The sequence below is a fragment of the Lissotriton helveticus genome, chromosome 3_1 (assembly GCF_964261635.1).
Source record: "Lissotriton helveticus chromosome 3_1, aLisHel1.1, whole genome shotgun sequence".
Lineage (NCBI taxonomy): Eukaryota > Metazoa > Chordata > Amphibia > Caudata > Salamandridae > Lissotriton > Lissotriton helveticus.
In genome coordinates, this window is record NC_136061.1 from 286635697 (window position 1) to 286656039 (window position 20343).

The following is a 20343-nucleotide window of genomic DNA, read 5'->3' on the forward strand; positions in this document are numbered from 1 at the left end:
TTGCCGTACACTGATGAAAACTGGCATATACAAGTAACTAATGCCTTGATGCAATACAAAATATACAGAAAGTGATGGATGGAATGCTTGCAGTAATCTACGCCACTGGGAATTATTGGGGGCTGAATCCCAGTCCAACATTATTTTGCACACCATACCACCTCAGTTGGACTCGACCATTTGCAAATCAGCTTGCCCCTGCTCCAACGGGAGCAGTCTAGCCTGAACTGCCAAACCAGGTCCTCCCTGAACCAGAACATAGGCAACCCAGGGCTAGTTTCACCACAGTTAGGGCTCATCAGTCAGGTATAGCTTGGTTCCAGTGACATAGTCTACACGGGACCCATGTCTGGGTACACCCATTCCACTTAGGGCAACACACTAAAGTATAATAAGAAGTAATGGATGGAATGCTTGAATTGATCTCAGCCACTGATAATTACTCGGGCTGCATCCCAGTGCATCGTTATTTTGCACACCATTCCACCTTAGTGTGGACCTAGCCATATACAAATCACCTTGACCCGGCTCTAGTGAAAGCAGTCCAGCCTGAACTGCCAGGCCATGTCCCCCTGAATGGACCACAAGCAACACAGGACTGGTTCCACACTAGTTACGGTTCATGAGCCAGATAAAGCTTGTCCCAGTGACAGTGTGCACAGGACCAATGTCTGGGCATACTTGTCCCACTTACAGCAACACATTAACGTATACAAAAAATGTGATGGATGGAATGTTCAAATAAATCTCCACTGGAAATTACTCAGCCCGTATCCTGGCCCGTCATTAGTTTGCACCCTAGCCCCACCTCAGCCATATGCAATTCTTCCTGCTCCAGTGGGAACAGTCCAGATCAAACTGCAAATGTAGAAGATGTAAAGACACACAAGGAAGAGATACAAACAGAAAGAAAAATTGCAAATGAACAACTAGTAAAGTCACTCAAGGAAGAGATACGAATGGATATTTTATTCTAAGAGTCACATAGGAATGGTAGAGAGTACAAAGGTCTACTGCATATACTAGTGATTAGAGTTATCTCTATATACAGAAAAGCAGAGTTCCATTAAGCGGGGTCGGAGGGGGATGCAGTCACAGCACCAAGGGAGGGTGGGAGGGATACAAGGGTATGGAGAAAAGGTAAATCCAATTGAATGGCTTTGTAGCACTGTGAACTATTAGCGGGGTGTGTTTGACAACATTGTGCGTCTTCTGCAGAGCGGTGGCATAGATGCAATGTGATAGGCGTAGATCGCCTGTCATTTAGGATCAAATTGTTGCGAACCTACGAATACTCCAAGCAAGGCAAATTTCCCACTTTTAACGTGACGTAGTGTGAATCGAGAACATTGACACCTGTTTTCACACTACTTTGCCAATAATAACGAAACGATTTCCGTTTCCTCCAATGTGACACCTTAATCCTCTCGCCTGTCTTTCCAGTGCGTGTCGCTTCCTACCTAGCCATGTCTTCATTTTATGATCTCATAATGTCAGTGCCCAAGTATTGTACTTCCGAATGTCAACAAAAATGCTCGTCAGACAACATCCCATCCCCGTGCTAGTAACTTGTTTAGTTCTGCTGTCCTTTGCACTGACGTCCGGCTGCGTCTCGTTGGGAACCATCGCTAATCTTGACTTGTTCAGCACGTGGGGCCCACACACCCTCTCTGCCCGCCAGCCCTGCTCTCCCCTCAGATATGCAGCTTTTCCTCACCATCGCTTTTTTTGCTATAACACTTTGTCCCCACAATGTCTTTAGAAATCAATAGTTCCCCTTCTCTAATGGGAAAAACCCAAGAACATATGTGCTGTGGAATAATCTATTGTGCTGCCAAAATTGCAACACACTCGGCGTAGAAAGTCAAAGGCAGAAATCGATAGATTTTGTGACAACATTATTGATTGAAGCGGCCGAATAGCTTGGCAAGTGATAGCCCGCAGATGGCTCGCCGTCCGGAAACTGGTGGCCGGTGAAGCGTGGGCCCGCTGGAGGGGACGCTCTAATCCAGGGCAGAGGCTGCAACTGAAACGCAGCCCCTGTGACTCGTGCTTGTGGCCTCTCTCCGACGGAAGCCGGATGTGACATCGAATGTTTCGATAGTGAAGTGATACACGCAAATGGTATTTAATTTGCTGAAACGTGCTAGAGAGCACACGGAGTGAAAGAAGTTCTGGGCACACTAGGACGGTTCTGAAGAGATTTCACATTAACTTTGAGCAGTTCTGTATAGCCCAACTGTAAACCAACACCACAACAGTGCAAGCTGCTTTAATAAATAATGCGAATACGATTTTTTTTTAATCGGAAACCCATAATGTTTGTTACATAATCTGGTTTTTAGCTCTGGCTAAGAGACAGCTTGCTGTATCGTGTACTACATTTCCCAAAATAATTATAATAAAAATACAGACATACAAAGGTATAGGGGCTTTCAGCTGCCCCCTTTATCCAGTGGTGTGTTCGAGAGACAATCTCATTTTGTTTGTGCACAACACATGATACAACAGGAGGCAAAGAGTTCGCCGACTTCATCCGGTGTCTTTTTTCACTGCCAGCGTTTTGCCTGATTTCATGTGCACAAGTGGATGAAAAGGAATAGACTTCAGAGCCAGGGCTGTTGGGTCACTCGTTTATGTTTGCATTTTTTTTCCATATGGCATGTGTGTGCAACACTAACAAATAAAAAAGTTGCATGCTTCCCAATACCAGAGCAATTAGCGTTGCCACTGTTTCTTTCTTGAGGTTTATGCAGGTTGAGGGCTATCAGAATTATTTTCAGTCATAAGCTGATCTTCCTCTCAAGGCGAAACTTCTTAAATGAAACAAACTGGTGCTGTTTCAACAAAACCTTGGGTTGGCGGAAGTGCTATCTCATGCCTCACAGTTCATATTGCATCACAGGATGTAGTCAGATGGCCCAGTCTTCGACCCACAGTGGCCAGGACTGCATGAATGTTTTAAACCATCTTAATCGAAATCTTGAGGCTGCAGGATGTTAATAATCAGTGATTGATAAGAGCCACAAATAACCACCGGCAAACACTAACCAAAGACAAAGGCATTCTCTTTTATAAAAGATTACTTGTCCCATCGGTTAAATCACAGGGGTTGGAAAGAGATCATCGGGGTTTGCAAACAGCAACACATGAGTAGCCTTAACTGCACCCGGATAGCAGGTCTACCAACAAAGCTATACATGCAGCCACCCCACATAAAATACTGAACCTAAGTGCCAGACAAGGACATATGGTAGGAGTCATCTGGGGAGGTCATGCAGCCCACCTACACGTGGGTGCACATGTCGCCTCCTAAAGACCTGTCTACTCACAATTTCTAAACCAGATTATAGCCTTTAATCTACACAAAACCTTAATGGGACGGGATTTCATTTCCAGCACCGTAAAAACTTCAGCCGGGGCCAAGTCTTATCGGCTACAGTGACAGGCAGATTAAAGAAGATGTGTGCAGGATAAGCGCGGAGCCCAACCAGCTTAAGCCAATTACGCGCTTAAGAACAAACTTGTCAAACCCCAAATGGATGCCAAATCCAGAATCCATTTCTTTTGTGTATCTCAAGACGAAGTCGTCTACAACATGGAGCTAATTCTCAAGCAAAGTAGATATGCTTCAAGAATAACGCTTGGTCTCCGATTTAAAAACTCTTCTTACAACTAACACCAAATGTCAACTATTATGATAACAGTCTGCATGTATTAAGTTTACATAAAATAATTTGTATCACAAATGAAAACACAGCATGTTTATTAGGGCATCTGCTGGTTTTGCGCGACAAATCCTTGGTTTCAAAGGCATGTTGCTCGCTTGTCAGCTATGATATGGTAAGCTGCATTTCACAGCTAGTGCAATAGTTCACGTTTTGTGCAACCGCAGACTCAAAGGCCTGCAGACACCGGCCAACATTAAGTGCCCTACTTGGCAGCCCAGGACCCGCTAGGCAGCTGCCTTGCTTCCTTGACACATACGCTCAGAAAAAGAAGCGGAAACAGATATTTGAACAGGCACAGCACTCCAATAAGGTCTACACAGCATCTGATTGGCATAATACAGTCTAACTGAGAAACCTACAGGAAAACATGACAAGATACACCCAACAGGTCACACATGCAGTAATTAGCAATCATAGGCTACGTAAGAGACAAGAGAACAACAACTATGAATCAAAAGTAATGAGCTTCTCTGGGGTCCGCTCTCATCCTGAGTTTGCATAATAATGAGGTACAATCTGCCAGAAAATACATTAAGGGCACATTAATAAGGTCACCATTTTGGTTTAGTGACGCTTGCTGTAGTTTTAGCAATCTGCTCAAGACAAAAGGTAATCACTCAGACATAGCCGATTATGCATTCACGTGGCAGATGAAATCTTTATTAAACAGAACGGTGAATCTGATTAACATGCGATAACAAACAATATAGACTCAGAGCGTGACCGTGCCACCTCTGCCGCAGCACCCCCCGCGTCAACTGTTTAGGCTTTACTCAGATTGAGGTCAGACTGGTATTCCTGAAAGGCGCATTAAGCTAAAAGTTGGCCGAATGTGGCGACTTGATGAGCAAATACAATACCTTGTTATAAGCCACGCCACTGTCCCAACAGCTGACTGTCTAATCGGTGACACTAGCCACTGTCTGATCCTGATGAAATAAATCCATGGTATCAAAAGAGTTTAGATTTGAAAGGGGGTGTTGGTGGAGGAGGACAAAGAGTGAGACAAAACAACAAAAGAGAGACCAATACATTTATGCTAGTTTGAGACCTTAGTTTGATAGAGTAAAAAGTATGAGTAAAATATTCATTTGGTTGTTTTACATATTGGTCATTAGCTGACTTTCAGCCAAAATACAGCACCATAGATACATAAGAGTGACACATCAATGATCAGGATAGCTGTGTGCTGCAGTTAGAATAAGAACAATTTAGTAGCTACATTCAACATTTGGCGGGCATCTCTGCATAGAAGGTTGTCCAACTTTACTCGTTGCAGCTTTTCGAGATCTAGAATCCAGTAATTGACTGAATAGTTTTTTTCAGTTTCTTCCTAAAGAGACAGCATTTGAGCTGTCCCCTTGGGCGTGATGAGAGGATCCATAGCTTTTGCCCCTTGGCTCCTTCGGATCTAGCCCATGATATTTTGGTCAGGGCATTGGCTGACTGGAGATTTCTGAGGAGACTGCAGTGAATGGCCGTTTTCAGCAAGGATTCCCAGCCTCTTGATCTAGGTGTAAAATGCACTTAATTTTACTGCAGCTTCAACTTTCAGTCATTAGAGCACTGTTATGGAGGTTTGATGTGGCCCTGTTTCTTCAAATTGAGGGCTAGCCATTGTGTTTGAGTTTTTATACCTTGCTACTTGTTGTTGAGCTTGGGGAGACAGTGTAAGGGATGGGCAGAGGTCAGAACAAAGTGGAAGAGAAGAGGAACTACAGACAAATATATCACAGTTACTACAGCAAGATCACAACAGTAACACAAGAGGAACCAACAATCAACCCAAATAACTTTTTAGAATAGAGGATGAAGTGATTAATCAACGATTATTGACTAACAAAGCAACTCCATTCATGAACTTTGTAAAAGGCGATCTCCTAATTCCATTATGCAGTTCAGTCAACTAGAAATACTCTGCACTAAAATTCTTAAAGATGGCGTTTCAAAACTATAAACTCCCTAAGAGAGGTTAAGGTTTTTATCATATAACCGAAGATCTTGTTGCTATATTTGCTTCTGATTTTAATACTGACGATACATTCTTGTTACAGGTTTTTTGATATCTAAATTTTTAGCTGTATTTGATTCCTAAATTATTTTTGCTTCTGACATTATCAAACCACATTGCCTTTTTCTTGTCCTTCTTTATCCTACTCCAAAATGAAATGTCCTTTAGGGGTCATGTTGCCATGTCTGAGCCGCATCTGTGGTCTGGGTGTATACCAAACCCCTCCTTGCTATATAACGTCCCTCAACCTATCCATGCGCAGGGCAGGGTTGTAAAGCGACCACAGGCTGCATCATTCTTAAAAAGAATACAAAAATAAAATCAAAATGAGGTGGTGTGTCATGCATAACGGCTTGAGGTTACCGATCACTGTGTGATATTCTTTATTTTTATTGATAAATTCCATGTTGGATATATTTTAGGAGAGTTTTTAAATACACACTAATAGCTATACTGGGTTTCATAAAGAAAAAAATACATTTTTAACACACAACTGTGGGGTGACTTTGTAGCGGGTTGTGACTGGAATCAACATTAACAATGGAAAGCATGTTTTACCTTCCTACAGGGTCGGTGTCTACACCCAAAAGAAGCATCTACGGATGAGGGGGCTCATACTTGATACATCTAGCCAGCAATAGATAGAGCTACCGAAAAGTGGATATTTATACTTCATTTGCACACCGGAGTACCATTAATAGCTGGAAACTTTTAAGCTGTCCAAGAGATTTTTGTGAGCTGCTTAAACTGTTCAGCTTCAAAGTGTAATATTAACATCCACTCCCCACTTAGTAGACAGTAGCGAGTGTAGGGATTTAAGGTGTAACTTGTCATCACTGCATGTTCAAGCCACACAGCCTGACTAAAGTTGATGCCCAACATGTGAAAGGCAACACAACTGAGGACCTGGCAAGAAAGCGTGTAAGATGGACAACTTTAATTTTCCCGTCATATAAGGACAGAGATCTTAAAGTGGACACACCCTAACATTTGACAGATCTCACTATTCATGGGAACATTTTCATATTTCTGAGGGTGAAAAAAAGGTCAAATCCGTGAAAAATCAGTGAAACCACTGATGGATAATCAAGTTAATGTTTTCTAGAGAAATGCCAAAATAATGAGAAAAGTGTATCAAACTGCACCCGTTGAATTCATTTTCAACATTCCTGTTTAGAAAAGCTTTTGGAATGTGAGGACTTTCTGTCCTCCATATCTCTGCTCAAATCTAATTTGTGAGAACTGATGTCTAGATTTCCCTCTTCCTGGCATATCTCCTCCACATATTCATCTCTCAGGTTGTTTAATGTGCCCTGATGCAAGGGTACCTTCTTTACCACGCCCGTTCATACACCTAACTGCGCACACGCACACACTTGCTATATTCAATAATATGAGATGCAAGTTAATGGGCGTTTGGGTTGGTTTCGTTTTTTCCCCAGAAAGACCTGATAAACAAGCAAGTGCCAGGGGAAGTAGCTACTATGTGTGCAAGACGTTATTGTGCACATTTAAATTCATTCAAATAACAGCAGGTTAAATAAAAACAGTTCCAATAAAAGCGAACAACTAGTGTCATCAAGGGGACCTAAATTAATTATTTAAAAAATTGCTAGCATCATGGATGAGATAACTTATGGGAATAAAATATGAAAAACGAATTTGGAGTTGCAGTAATCAACTAACTGGGCCTATCTGCAGTTTTAAATCCATGGTAGGCAATTTCCAGAAACGTCATCAGTTTCCCAATCGGTCCATTAGACTGTAGGGAAAAAGGAGCTCTGGTTGCTTCTCTCATAGTTTGGAGACAGAGCTTCTATAGCACGGGGAGTAGATATCATTCGAGCAGCAGGTGCAGTGGCACAGAGGCAGAAGAACATTTCTGTTGCATTGGACTATGGCCCTCAGCAGGCCACTACAGCTGCCTACTGCTCAGGCCAGCCTGCAACACGGCCAGCCGGTGAGCCCCACCTGCAACACGGATGAGTTGTTATTAAAATGATTAAGTGCCCCAGTCACTGTCCACATTTTAGCAAGCTTATCAAAATGGTTCACCCATGTGGCTGTGACTCCTTGACTGCAGTAATCCCCTACGCCCCGTTTCTGATATTTGGACAAGCTTTCTCTCTTCCTGGAATTTTAAGCACATATAGAAAAATTGCAGATAATTTCGAAGAAGCAGAATTTCTTAAATGTCTGCAGAAGTAGGCAGTGCTTAATTTGAAGAGAAGGTTGCAGGTGGGGCTCACCGGCTCTCATGTTTATCTGCCAGCAATTGGAAGATGGAGCGGTAGGAAGTGTTTCAAGATGGGTTAAAGGTGCATGAAGGAGACTCAAGGCTACGCACCCTGTGTGTTTGCCACCCCAATCTTCGGCAGCAGCTTCTGAGCAAACCTTTGGACACCGGCACTTATTAGATTACAAATTAAGCGCTGGAACTTGGAAACATGAGGGGACTAAAAACTGTGTTTTTAAACGAAAAAACCTGCACAGCAAATTTGGGCTGTCTTTCGGATAGGCAAATATTTGTGATTGATATAAGACGCAGCCTCGGATGGAAAGGTTTACTATAATGACACACTAGGATAAAGCGTCGAATTTCCAAGGGATCTGAGAAGCAGGGTGATGAGAGCAGCAGTCTTTAGTGCCAATCAAAAGTGAGACGCTTGAACTGGAATACACCTTGACTAAAACTCCCATCTCATACCTGAGCAAACAGGAGCACTGTGAGCTTCTCCTTTAGAGATGCTTTCATTAAAGAAACCATCTCTTTTAGAAAGAGGACCAATCCTCTCAAGTTTGAAGAATTACCTGAATTAAGGGCCCCAGAGGTAAGGATTTTTAAAGCTAGCAAAGAAATAAAAATAAATAATACAGGTACCTACTTAAAAAAGGCATTACAGTTATACAAAAGAAAAGCAATGGGTGGGAAGACAAAGATCATCAAACTAAACATCAATTATTGGTCTACCACAATGCTTTCTGGTCACGCTATGAGTAAATGGCAGGTTTGTTTTTTATGCACATGGGTCTCTATTCAGTATAATTCAGGTGCGGCAAGCAACCACAGAAAGACAGACAAACACAAAACCACCCACAACAGAAGTCACGTTCAACAGCTAAAACCACATGAAAAAAAACTGGCAAGGCGAGGGCGTGATACAGGAACAGAGAGAGAAAGCAGGGGCGACATAACAGACAATACAAGGGGGAATTAGGGGGAAGATTACATGGGAAAGGAAACAAAGGCGTACAAACAGACAGCAGCAGAAGGGCAGCAGTGGTGGGGCCGACGTAGCTGAGGCAAGAAAGGGATAATAGAAACACAAAGGAGCAACCGAGCATGCACTGAAGCAGTGTGACACCAACTACAGCAAACGTATGCAAATAAGCAGGGGAATCAGATACATCAGAAAGAAAAAAACTGAAAAAATTAAAAACGAGCTAAGAGAAAAAAATCCAGCTGAAAAAAACAATGTTCTTCGTGGCAAAAGTGCTCGTGAAAAACAAATATATGGTACTGTGTTATTTTTCATATAGCACTTTCTGTTGGCGGAACTCCAGATTGTGGTTCAATAGACAATGCTAGTGAAATTGAGAAATTCAGACTTTCAAAGGGATGTTCAACATGTGTCATTTCTTAAACTTCAAAGATGTCTATAGTGCCTCCCACAGAAAAGGCTTGCTTCCGATAGCTTGAAAGCTGGGATAGTTAACACTTACTTAGAAGCTTCCTTTCCTAACACAGCTTGGAAAACCTTGAACCAGCAGCCATTTTGTCAGTGCTTTCTGAGTCACTTGAGAAAAGAGCAAAGAGCCGATTGGACAAATGTAGTCTTTTGAGCTCGGTTCAGTTTTGAATTTGACCCTCCTGTGGGACCAAACCTGCTCCCGTTCAGAAAAAGCGAGATCGAGGGAAATGCATACAACATGCCCTGAGCCTGACCGAATCAAGCAGCATTGCCCTGTGAAGAGATCCATAAAAAGAAACACGATCTGGGGAAGATCATCTGTCTCATTTAGAGAGGCAGCGCCCGCTTGTGGTCCTCCAATGAGAATTGACTGGCAGTCTCCCCTTCAGGGTCAGAGAATCTGTTCGATGAGCCTCTACCAGAAATCTTCCCCATCACTGCTCCAACTTCCACAAGTAAATGGTTTGCCGGAATAGGGTACCCGGTCCCACACCATCTGGAGTGTAGATATAATTAATAGCGTGGTGCTGTGCGGGAGAGTATGGAAGTTGCTCCCTCAGATCTAAAGAAAAAAGACCTTAAGCACACGGCAGAGCGAAGGAAGCTCGAACGTGTTCATGTGCTGGTCAAGTTGTCCCAACCAAGCAAGGAAGGTCAGAAACAACAGTAACATGACCCTGTGGAGGGCCGAATGGGCGATGCCTGAGAAGGGTGGAGTGGTGCATCTACCGATGCAGATCAAGATGCTTGGTTGGACTGGAATATTTGCATCTAAGCCAAGAGATTGCTTTGATATGGCTTCCACCTCGTCTGCCATGTGCCGTGCCTTATTTCTGCTTTTGAGCCCACCCAAAGCACACATTTATTCATGCTCTAGTTAACATTTACATCTTTTTACAATGCACAACTATGTTTATCCCTTCCTTTATATGCATTCACAGTGTAACCGTGCATGATAGGTTGCTAGTGCATCAGTGAGTCCATATGTCATATAATCATATATTATAATACTAAGAAAGAAACGCAGTAGTCTTAGACAGATGCACAGGACTATTCACTGGCTTCCAGCTACCTCTTACATCGCAAGTCTCATTTTTGTCGTAATATTTTTGAGAAATAGGATATAAGGTCAGAAAGAGAGCATCTCGGAGAGAGTGGCGCTTCAGGCATCTCCCCACAAAACAGTTTGCGTCAAGGTCGCACATTGGTGATTGCTGACGCTAGCTATCTGCTTCCTGAAAGAACAGCAAAATAACAGAACTGAAGATTGGCCTTGGTTCTTGGCAGGTATGTGTGCTGCCGGCCAAATAGGATGCTTATGTTTTTGCAAGATGCTGGTGCTAGTGTAGACATTAGCTTGGACTAGAAAAAAACTGAGATCCCATCATATATTTCATCCAAAGAGTTCCTTGCCCTCTACTATGCAAACGCGTTGCCAGCTCTTATCATTTTTCACATATTGCCATCATTTTACTGACCACAATGTTAAATCTACAAACAGTAATTTATATATTCTACACTAAAACAGAGCTCAGACATCAATAAAACCTTTTAAAACAATAGAGTGGATTTCTTGTGTGTGCATCATCCGGGGAAAGGTGTTCCAGTAACCCACATAGCAATACATTGTATTCCTTGCAGTCTCTGGCAGGATTAATCATTACCCAATATGCATTTCTCCAGGAAAGTGATGGGAGATATGCAAGTCAAAGCCTGTCTGTTTTTTTCCACTAAAGCTGGTAATTTGGTTAAAACCTGTGCTTACCTATGGGGAAGGGGAAATCTACTGGGCAATATTTACAGGCAAATCTGTAAAACATAACACCTCCTCAGGCACCAGTTAAAGAACTTCTTGAATCATCTGGCACGAGGCATCAGTAGGATGCATGAAGTCTAATCGGTGCAGGACCGGTAGGACCGGGATCTGATCTAAATCATACAAACTGGCATTCATAACTCATGATCCACAATCTCCTAAGGAGGGAAGGCTTTCATTAGGATTGTTTCGAGCACCCTGTAAAAACCAGACTATGAATGGAGTGAGGTGAGACATCTTGACAATATAGTACAGGTGACAATAACGACAGGTCATGGAGGGGAGTCATCCTCTCCAGTAGATCTTGCTAGGCCAGTGTTTGGGACTCCACCTTCACCATGTAGTTATTAAAGCACAGAAATACACGGACACCCAATCTCTGCAGCAAAGTTGCTGTGAGGCGTCTGTCCTTCTAGAGACAATGAAGCAAAGGGAGTAAAATCCTGTTCCTCCCTTTTCCTGAGGTATCACTTCTACGGCCCCATTTGCCAACAAGGCAAGGACTTCCACCTCTAAAAGGAGGCATGCAATAGTAGGCACAATCTGCAACAAGCATTTACAATGCAATGGTTTTGCCTTTGTTAAAGTTAGAGCTATTGGCATTGCTCTTGACATTATTTTTATTTATGTTTTTTTAACATAAATAATGGCATTGTCATTTACAATGCCACTAGCTTTATCTCTCGCAAATGACACACACAAACACACACAGAGCCCCCCCCACACACACACCCACACAGATCCCCCCACACACACAGCCACACAGAGCCCCCCACACACACAGCCACACAGAGCCCCCCACACACACAGCCACACAGAGCCCTCCACACACACCCACACAGCACAAGCAGGCAACAGGGGCACATGGAGGCACAAGCAGGCAACAGGGGCACACGGAGGCACAAGCAGGCAACAGGGGCACACGGAGGCACAAGCAGGCAACAGGGGCACACGGAGGCACAAGCAGGCAACAAGGGCACACGGAGGCACAAGCAGGCAACAGGGGCACACGGAGGCACAAGCAGGCAACGGGGGCACACGGAGGCACAAGCAGGCAATAGGGGCACACGGAGGTTCAAGCAGGCAATAGGGGCACACGGAGGCACAAGCAGGCAACAGGCGCACACGGAGGCACAAGCAGGCAACAGGGGCACACGGAGGCACAAGCAGGCAACAGGGGCACGAAAACGGAGGCACAAGCAGGCAACAGGGGCACACGGAGGCACAAGCAGGCAACAGGGGCACACAGAGGCACAAGCAGGCAACAGGGGCGCACAGAGGCACAAGCAGGCAACAGGGGCACACGGAGGCACAAGCAGGCAACAGGGGCACACGGAGGCACAAGCATGCAACAGGGGCACAAGCAGGCAACAGGGGCACGAAAACTGAGGCACAAGCAGGCGACAGGGGCACACGGAGGCACAAGCAGGCAACAGGGGCACACTGAGGCACAAGCAGGCAACAGGGGCACACGGAGGCACAAGCAGGCAACAGGGGCACACGGAGGCACAAGCAGGCAACAGGGTCATGAAAACAAGCACAAGCAGGCAAAAGGGTCACAAGCATGAATTGTAATTTAGACGGGGCTGAAGTGGAGAACGGTCAGTTCGGGAAGTAGTGCGGCTGGTGCAGTGGTACCAGGCCGAAAGGTGAGAGGGGCTGTCTGCACCCCAGTTTGGACAGTTTCCACTACCTAACAGGGATTGGTGGGAGGGGGGCGTACTTCTTGCTTGCTTTAGGGCTGTTACTTCGGGGACGCAGTGCACGCTGCTGCCTGCTGCCGCCGGGACACGACAACAGGCAGGGAGAGGACAGGCTAGGAGAGAGCAGGGAGGGGACAGGCTGGGAGAGGGCAGGGAGGGGACAGTCTGGGAGAGGGCAGGCTGGGAGAGGGCAGGTTGGGAGAGGGCAGGTTGGGAGAGGGCAGGCTGGAAGTGGACAGGCTGGAAGTTTAAAGGCTGGGAAAGGACAGGCTGGGAAAGGACAGGCTGGAAGTGGACAGGCTGGGAGAGGACAGGCTGGGAGAGGACAGGCTGGGAAAGGGCAGGGACCATAAAATACATAGATATAAAATCATTTAAGATCCCCCGTCTTGTAACCATGTAACAGACAGACATAGAAAGTAAAAAAATATAAAACATTTATTAATCTTCATAGCGCCTCGAGAGGCTTCGCACCTCCTCCCCTACAAAAAGGGAACGAAAGATACTTATGTAAGGAGAGGATGTATGCAATGCAGCGCCTTGAAGCGAGACCGGGGACTCTGAGATGTCCCCAAGCGCTGCCTGCCGAGAATGGATCAGAAAAGGTGTAACCGCAATGCAGCGCCTGGAAGCGAAGACTTGAGGCTCGGAGCTCCCGCCACACCCACCCTCTGCATAGAAAGTGCCAAAGTTGGTATACACTTAATGCAGCGCCTTGAAGACAGACTCTGGCCTGTCAACGCGGTGGGGGCGGGGGGAGAGGGCTGGGGTTAAGGCTTCGGCGGAGGACGGCCAGGGAGCCGGGTTCAACGGGGTCACCTTGACTCTGACCTTGGACATGTCTGTAGACCCTGGTGCAGCGCCTTGAAGCGGACCATGGGCTTCAGAGTCGCCCACATCCACAGGACGACATGGAGGAGGGGGGGGGGGGGGGGGGGAGGGGTACGTGCAGCGCTTTGAAGCGTACCCCACAATCCACAAGAGTAATATCGGATGGGAAGGCAACACCGCGAGGACGTGGCCTAAGGACCAGAGCGGCTGACTGTGGCACTGAAGAAACAAGTTCGAGTCTCGCATCGTCTCAACATCCTGTGATCCTCGGCACACCACTATATCAACATAGCGCCTCGAGAGGCTTCGCACCTCCTCCCCTACAAAAAGGGAACGAAAGATACTTATGTAAGGAGAGGATGTATGCAATGCAGCGCCTTGAAGCGAGACCGGGGACTCTGAGATGTCCCCAAGCGCTGCCTGCCGAGAATGGATCAGAAAAGGTGTAACCGCAATGCAGCGCCTGGAAGCGAAGACTTGAGGCTCGGAGCTCCCGCCACACCAGCCTGGCTGCGGTTCAGCATGGGAATGTAATTACCATATTGATTTGCACTTCACTCCGATCTGAGGCGGGCTGGGCTGTCGGGAGGGCGGTGTGACCTGCGGCAGGCAGCGTCGAGAGCCTGATTGCACGGCCTGAGAGCTGGAGGGATGCTGTGAATCAGCTAGAGCGGCAGGTTGGAGAGGCACTTCTCCGGTCTCCCCGCGGGCGCCGCCATAGTGCTTGCCGTCTTCCTCTCCTTCTTCCCCGGGCTGCGGGGGGCGGGCACTTCCGGCCGGCCGCGCTAGGATTGGCCGGCCGGCCAGTCACGGGGCAGGAGAGACGCAGAAGTGCCGGCAATGCCGGACCAGACTCGGGGGCGTTCCCGGCGTCGCGTGACGTCGGCAAAAGGCAAAGAATGTCAGGAACGCCCCCGTGTCTGGTCCGGCATTGACGGACAGGCCCCTCGTCCAATGGCAAGGCTCCGTTTACGGAGCCAGCCAATCAATGACGAGGGCCGACCCAAAGCACCCTACAGTTCTCAACAGGATTTCGCCTGCGCGAAAAGCTGCGCAGAGCGCAGCTTTCGCTAGGCAAAACCTAAAAAGGGGACAAATTACTTTCACAGAAAGGGCTAAACTTACATGCGCAAACATTTTCCTCCTAAATGCAGTTTGCCGATGTATAAGTTAGCCCTGAAAGTCGTCGTGTCTCACCTTATCCTAACTGTTCTTTATGCTCTCAGTAAATGTAACGGGCCTTCATGCTGTGACTAAATCGAGTGTTGCGACAAACACATGCTTGTGCCCATCTAACTCTCAGCCCTACGATTTGAGCATATGAAATAAAATCTGGCATCGCACAAACAAGGCATCCCAAATGTACATAATGACGAATTGCATTAAACAGCAAGGCCTTACAAAGTAAGCATGTGTTCGCATTTTCAAAGGCCATCAATAAAGTAGACATGCGCAAACATTTATATCGTAAATCTACCTACATTTTCCTCCTACATGCACAGTTTGCCGATGTATAACTTTGCACTGAAAGTCGTCGGTCTCACCTTATCCTAACTGTTCTTTATGCTCTCAGTAAATGTAACAGGCCTTCATGCTTTGACTAAATCTAGTGTTGCGACAAATACATGCTTGTGGTCAGCTAACTCAGCCCCACGATTTATGCATATTAAATAAAATGTGGCATCGCACAAACAAGGCATCCAAAATGTACATAATGGCGAATTTGAATAAACAGAGGTCCTTACAATGTAAGCATTTGTTTGAATTTGAAAAGTTCATGAATAAAGGAGACATGCGACAACATTTATATCGTAAATGTACCTATTGGCAATGTACCAAAAAGAACTCAAACGCATTAAACAAAAACATGGTGAAATTGGACAAACGTATAGGCAACAAAATTTAATTCTAAAGTGATTCATATTATTACTGCTTTGTTTGCGCGTGTAAAACTGAAAATTGTGGTCGTAATACCGCAGCTCAAAAGGACAAATTACTTTCACAGACAGGAAGGAACTTACAGTTTATGTCGAAAGGCTCCAGTCCGCTGTCTCGAAGTATACCTCCTGAGATCGGTCGAGAAATCGAGAGGCTCCAGTCCACTGTCACGAAGTATACCTTCTGAGCTCGCTCGAAGAAATGTTTCTTTCCGTGGCTGTAGTCCTTTACATACTGTGGAAGACAAAAAAAAACGCAGTTAGTTCATTAAATAACAAAAGACTTGCAAAGTTTGTTGTTAAGAACATGTAGGTGAGATGTTGTTTAGGATGTTGCTGTCTCGACATATGTAAATTGCCGATAGGAGGCTGTCTGGCCGAATGAAAAGGTCGTGGATGCTGTGACTCGTTAGAGTACTTAGTGGCTATGTGCGACTTTAGCCGATCTTGAATATCAAAGCTTAGTGGTAGACGAGTTGGCGCCACGCTGCCTGCAAATACAAAAAGAAGTGCTGGTGAATATCATTTTGTTAAAGTAGAAAAACACGATAGCTCTTTGCAATAATTCCCTACACTGAAACCACACGATATAAAATAACTATTAAAGTAAGCATAATAGAATTACGACACCACGCCGCCGACATATTCCTGCAAATAAAGGGAAAGAAATGAAGTTAGAAATTACTTTTGAAACGTAACAAAACACTCCGGGTATTCGAAAGTGACAGTAATTGTTTAGTTACAAAACACATCGCTTACCTGCAAGTCGTCACGCCACGGATGAGACCCGACACGGAAACACTAGAGAGTACAGGCCAAAAAAGAAACATCAGAAGAACATAAACCAAATAGGCCGAACACCTGTTACGTTAAATCTACAACACCTGTAAGAAAATACAAATTACATTTGAATCTATCTACACCGAGTCGCACTAAGACATGACCACAGCGCTTACCTTAAAGTTGTTCGTCCACGGGGAAGGAAACCCGACACGTCACGGCAGGCTACACGGAAACACTAGAGAGAACAGCCCCAAAAAGAAACATTAAAAGAATATAAACCAAAAAGGCTGAACACCTGTAAAAGAAATACTAATTACATTACAATTTAAATCGCGTACCTGAAATCCCTTGGACCAAGGAGACGGAGACAGACAGCCAAAGATCCCATGACAAAATGGCGACCGGAAATCGTTCCCACGCCGCCGCCGTTCAATTCCTGCAAAGAAAGGAAGATACATAAACTCAAAAATACCTTTTCCATGTTAAAAAACTCCCGGGCATTGAAAAGGGACAGTCATTTGTTACAAAACACAACATGGCTTACCTGCAAGTCGTCATGCCACGAATGAGCCCCTACACAAAAACACAAAAGAGAACAGTCCCAAAAAAGAAATACATTACAATATAAACAAAACAGGCTGAACACATAAAAGAAATTACAATGACATAAAAAAGTAAATTACACAACACACCATCGCTTACGTGCAAGTCGTCACGCCATGGAGGAGACCCGACACGGAAACATGAGAGAGAACAGGCCCAAAATATATAAGACCAATAGGAAATACACTTGTAAACAAAATAAGTATTAGATGAAAATGTAAATTGCGTACCCGACACAAAAACACTATTACAAAACACACAATCGCTTACCTGCAAGTCGTCACGCAACGGAGGAGACCCGACACAAAAACACTAGAGAGAACAGGCCCAAAAAATAAATACATTACAATATAAACAAAATACACTGAACACATATACAATAAATTACAATGACATACAAATGGCAATCGCATACCTGAAATCCATCGTACCACGGAGACAGACACCGAGCGAGCCAAGAATCCAAAGACAAAATGGCGACCGGAAACCGTGACCACGCCGCGACGCCGAAAAATACCTGCAAAGAAAGTTAGAAAAATGAATTCTAAAAAACGCTTTTCAAAGTTACAAAAACTCACAGTCATTAAAAAGAGACAGCCATTTATTAATTACAACACACACCATCGCTTACCTGCAAGTCGTCACGCCACGAAGGCGACCCAACCCGGAAACATTAAAGAGAACAGGCCCAAAAAATAAATACATTACAATAAAAACAGAATAGGCTGAACACATAAAAGAAATTACAGCGACATAAAAATGTAAATTAAAAAACACACCATCGCTTACCTGCAAGTCGTCACGCCACGGAGGAGACCCGACACGGAAACATTAAAGAGAACAAGCGCAAAATATATAAAACAAATAGGCTAAAGACTGTAGAACACATAAAACAAATTACAATTATATACAAATTAAACGCGTACCTGAAATCCATCGTACCACGAAGCCAGACACCGAGCGCAAAATGGCGACCGGAAACCGCGACCACGCCCAGATCCCGGGACCACGCAGCGACGCCGAAAAATACCTGCAACGAAAGTGAGATAAAATAATTCTAAAAAAAGTTTTACAAAGTTACAAAAACTCACAGTCATTAAAAAGAGACAGCCATTTATTAATTACAACACACACCATCGCTTACCTGCAAGTCGTCACGCCACGAAGGCGACCCAACCCGGAAACATTAAAGAGAACAGGCCCAAAAAATAAATACATTACAATAAAAACAGAATAGGCTGAACACATAAAAGAAATTACAGCGACATAAAAATGTAAATTAAAAAACACACCATCGCTTACCTGCAAGTCGTCACGCCACGGAGGAGACCCGACACGGAAACATTAAAGAGAACAAGCGCAAAATATATAAAACAAATAGGCTAAAGACTGTAGAACACATAAAACAAATTACAATTATATACAAATTAAACGCGTACCTGAAATCCATCGTACCACGAAGCCAGACACCGAGCGCAAAATGGCGACCGGAAACAGCGACCACGCCCAGATCCCGGGACCACGCCGCGACGCCGAAAAATACCTGCAACGAAATGAAGATAAATTAATTTGTAAAACACGTTGCAAAGTTATAAAAAGTAGAACACATAAAAAGGAGACCCGACACAAAAACACTAGAGAGAACAGGCCCCAAAAAGAAATACATAACAATATAAACAAAATAGACTGAATACATATAAAATAAATTACAATGACATAAAAATGTAAATTAAAAAACACACCATCGCTTACCTGCAAGTCGTCACGCCACGGAGGAGACCCGACACGGAAACATTAGAGAGAAGAAGCGCAAAATATATAAAACAAATAAGCTAAAGACTGTAGAACACATAAAACATATTACAATTATATACAAATTTAAATCGCGTACCTGAAATCCATCGTACCACGAAGCCAGACACCGAGCGCAAAATGGCGACCGGAAACCGCGACCACGCCCAGATCCCGGGACCACGCCGCGACGCCGAAAAATACCTGCAACGAAAGTGAGATAAATTAATTTCTAAAACACTTTGCAAAGTTATAAAAAGTAGAACACATAAAACAAATAATAATTATATACAAATGTAAATCGCGTATATTACAAAAGACACCATCGCTTACCTGCAAGAAATCCCTTGTATCATGGAGACGGAGACAGACAGCGAGCCAAGGATCCCGACCGGAAATTGTTCCCCCCACCGGGCCGTCGCAAAATACCTGCAGAGAACAAAAAAAAATACGTGATTAAACATTTCGGATGGGGCATTCAAAAAATACAGTCATTTATATTACAAAAGACATCATCGCTTACCTGCAATTTGTTCCGCCACAAACACAGAAACCCGACACGTCACCAAAGGCAGGTCCCGGCAACCTGAAGAGAAAAACAAAAAAAAATACGTGATTAAACATTTCGGATGGGGCATTCAAAAAATACAGTCATTTATATTACAAAAGACACCATCGCTTACCTGCAAGAAATCCCTTGGAGCACGGAGACGGAGACAGACAGCGAGCCAAGGATCCCGACCGGAAATTGTTCCCCCCACCGGGCCGTCGCAAAATAGCTGCAGAGAACAAAAAAAAATACGTGATTAAACATTTCGGATGGGGCATTCAAAAAAGACAGTCATTTAGATTACAAAAGACACCATCGCTTACCTGCAAGAAATCCCTTGGAGCACGGAGACGGAGACAGACAGCGAGCCAAGGATCCCGACCGGAAATTGTTCCCCCCACCGGGCCGTCGCAAAATAGCTGCAGAGAACAAAAAAAAATACGTGATTAAACATTTCGGATGGGGCATTCAAAAAAGACAGTCATTTAGATTACAAAAGACACCATCGCTTACCTGCAAGAAATCCCTTGGAGCACGGAGACGGAGACAGACAGCGAGCCAAGGATCCCGACCGGAAATTGTTCCCCCCACCGGGCCGTCGCAAAATACCTGCAGAGAACAAAAAAAAATACGTGATTAAACATTTCGGATGGGGCATTCAAAAAATACAGTCATTTAGATTACAAAAGACACCATCGCTTACCTGCAATTTGTTCCGCCACAGCAAAGAAACCCGACACTTCAGCAAACCTGCAGAGAACAAAAAAAAATACGTGATTAAACATTTCGGATGGGGCATTCAAAAAAGACAGTCATTTAGATTACAAAAGACATCATCGCTTACCTGCAATTTGTTCCGCCACAAACACAGAAACCCGACACGTCACCAAAGGCA

General features: G+C 44.6%; 1 protein-coding gene and 1 long non-coding RNA gene across 2 annotated transcripts in view; both read right to left on the minus strand.

The window, feature by feature from the left end:
* BRIP1 (BRCA1 interacting DNA helicase 1) overlaps nt 1-20343 on the minus strand; it is a 1630984-nt gene that overhangs the window by 81034 nt on the left and 1529607 nt on the right. The gene's annotated exons all lie outside the window — the stretch shown is intronic.
* LOC144824512 (uncharacterized) lies at nt 14885-17574 on the minus strand. The gene is made up of 3 exons (XR_013608991.1): nt 16843-17574; nt 16678-16739; nt 14885-16522 (listed from the first exon to the last, which is right to left on the minus strand). It is a non-coding gene; the product is annotated as an uncharacterized LOC144824512 (long non-coding RNA).